Raw genomic sequence first — 3,180 nt, 5'->3', positions numbered from 1 at the left:
CCTCTGAGGTGTCTCTGTATCACTAGGTAGAGATCTTACTGGTCTTTTTCTTATCTCGAAAGCCATTTGTCCCATTTGAGTTTCGAGATTTTTAATTGAAGCTTGAGTTTGGGTTATAAAACCCTTCATCATTGCTTCCAAAGAAGTAGATGATTCAGCTTGCTGTTTGGGATTGCTTTGGAAAGTAGACTGGTGATTCTGAAAATTAGCATGTTGATTATTATGATTGCCTTGATGCGCTTGCGAGTGAAAATTAGATTGGCCTTGTTGTTGAAAATTGGACTGTCCTTGCGGTTGAAAATTGAACTGTCCTTGAGGTTTTTGCATTGGCGGGTTAAGAGCTGGACTATGCCATGAAAAATTTGGATGATTTCGCCATCCAGGATTATAAGTCTGCGAAAATGGTCCAGTCTTGTTGACAAAATTTACATGCTCAGGATTTCCAGGACAATGCTCAAAAGAGTGACCTTCACCACAGTACAYRCATTSCAYWKWTTGAACATTAGGATTAAAGGTATTAGCATCAGATTGCACATGTGGGCTAGATGTTAGATTTGAAATTAGCTTAGTGATCTGAGCTGTTAATGCTGAAACATCTACCTCATTTATTCCAGCTGTTTTCTTCAGTGGCATTGCATGAGGGTCAGACCATTGTCCGTTACTATTAGAAATCTTTTCAAGTATGTCAAAACCTTCATTATAGGTACAAGCTGTGAAAGCTTCGCCTGCAGTAGCATCGGGCATTTGTCTAGCAACGACATTTAAGCCATTGTAAAATGTCTCTAGTTGTATACAGTACGGAATGCCATGGTGAGGGCATTTTCTCAGMAGCTCTTTATACCTTTCCCATGCATCAGGAACTGCTTCATCATCCAGTTGTCTAAAAGTACAGATTTCATTCCTGGACTTAGCATTCCTCGTGGGTGGAAAATCCTTTTTCAAAAACTTTTCTRCCATTTCATTCCATGTAGTCACAGAGTCTGGTTGCAAAGAATTGTACCATGCTCTTGCTCGATCCCTTAGTGAAAATGAAAAAAGTTTTAGTCTCAGAGCATCGTCTAAAACAGCAGGGATGAGAAAAGAGCCTGTGATTTCCATAAAAGAAAGCAGATGAGAATGAGGATCTTCAGAAGATAAACCAGCGTACTAGCCGTTTGTTTGAAACATTTGAAACATCAGTGGTCTAAGTGAAAAATGGGTGGCACCAATGGTAGGCTTACGTATTCCTGTGTGCAGTTGAGTTAAGTTAGGAATAGCATATCCCATAATGCCACCATTTTTAGCATTTGCAAGACAAAAGATGTTTTGAGCCTCATCCTCATGTGGAATAATTGGTTCATTTCTAATTATATTTTCTCCGTCAATAATCACATTTTCAGCCATTGTTTTAGAGTTTAGAGCTCGAAGAGCTCTTTGCAATCGTCCTCGTTGTCTGAAAATTTGTTCAATATCTGGATCAAGTGGAAAAAATTCATCATGTGACAGCCTTGGCATGTACGGTGCGTTCAAAAAGATGGTAGAAAAACTAACTTTTATAAACTTTAAAAATAAAAACTTCAGCGTAATATCCCCGGCAACGGCGCCAAAAACTTGCTCGTCGGTTTATTCAACCTCAGATTTCAGCACAAAAATAGAACTCGGCGCAAGTATACACCTTGAACTACTGTCGTCTTGTAACAAGTAATAATGGTAAAATACCAGATATCGTTCCCACAGAGATAGCTTTGCAAAGTTCGTCAAAAGTCCAGTCTATAAAAACTAATTTCAGATGACGAATCGAGGGATTTGATTTATCTAAAATTGGGAGGTTTGATTAACAACTAAGAAAATATCAATCTTAAAAAGAAGCACAGGGTGCAACAGTTGATTAAGACACTAAACAAATGATTCAGCAAAATGGTGACATAGCATTCCTGTCACAATTATCTAAAATCAATAAATGATTTTATATAACTRTVACARTATCAACTATCRGGTCAGACGGCCTCCCAAGAGCACACACCGGTCAACGTGCTATCGATACGATATCATTTATGTTAAACGTCGTGAATTCAAGCACCACACAGTGTTACCATCCTACACCGTAGGAGTATAGCATTTGTCAGACACTAAAGCTATTTATAGCCTTTTCCTATTATCTCAGGTTTTGAAAGTCAATACATTTTTATACACAAAATTAGTTGTCAATTAATTTTAGTGTAATAATCAAATGAAATACTAAGCACCTGAAACAAATAGTAGACTATAATGCTAATAAGACACCTTTGTACTTTCACATCGGCTTTGGTCTTAATTTCCCGTTACACCCCAACCTAAGGCGTTTAGCCCATCATCGCTCAATTTCTTTTCTCGAAGGACGTAAGGACTGAAAGATAAATAACTGATACGGAAAAGTAAATTGTTGAAAGTAAATTACAAGAAGGTAAATTACAAGAAAGTAAATTACAAGAAATGGAAATACTGGAATTTAAAGTACTGGAAATTAAATAACAGAAATATAAATGATTGAAAGTAAATTACTGTAAATTAAATTGCAGAAAGATAAATTGCACTAAAGTAAAATGCAGAAAAATAAAGACTGAAATGTAAAAGACTGAAATATAAAGACTGAAATGTAAATGACTGAATTTAAATTACTAATAATTAAATATTATTAATTAATATTAATCTAAGTAATGATGTAAAACAAGTACTTGATGAGATGGAGATGTGACAAATGAAAGCCTTGAAAAGAGAAGTTTGACTTTGAAGAAATTTGCAAGACAAGTAACAAAACTTGCAACACAAGTTTCGTGACAAAGACCGAAAAGATATTTGCAAAGTCTAAAGAAAAGATTATTTAGTCAACGTAAATTAGTCGTGAGCCACAAAGGATGAAATCCAATGTAAAGCAACAGAGATCGACTAATTTATAACTTGTAACAAAAGTCAGAAAACGTATCGTAACTTAGAAATACGAACAGAAAATGAGATGAAGATTAAATACGAACACTTGTATTAAACTTGAGAGAGCAATCACAAATTCACTTCACAAAAATCGGTTCTTGGTTGGAGCAAGAAAACTGAAAACATGAAACCAAAAGCAATAATCTAGAGAGCACTTAACACAAAAAAAAAATTAAGTGTAATTGGTAAAACATAAAAGAGATGATTAAAAACAAAGCCTTAAGCCTCTATTTA

At 35.2% G+C, this 3,180-nt stretch overlaps 1 non-coding gene across 1 annotated transcript; it reads left to right on the top strand.

Annotated features, from left to right (window-relative positions):
- The first annotated feature begins 802 nt into the window (after window positions 1–802).
- On the top strand, window positions 803–909 carry LOC112513906. The gene has a single exon (XR_003069366.1). It is a non-coding gene; the product is annotated as a small nucleolar RNA R71 (small nucleolar RNA).
- The last annotated feature ends 2,271 nt before the right edge of the window (window positions 910–3,180 follow it).

This window comes from Cynara cardunculus (genome assembly GCF_001531365.2).
Source record: "Cynara cardunculus var. scolymus isolate 2C chromosome LG 5, CcrdV1, whole genome shotgun sequence".
NCBI classification, from domain to species: domain Eukaryota; kingdom Viridiplantae; phylum Streptophyta; class Magnoliopsida; order Asterales; family Asteraceae; genus Cynara; species Cynara cardunculus.
The sequence above is the reverse complement of the archived record's forward strand: the minus strand, read 5'-3'. Positions and strand labels throughout refer to the sequence as shown.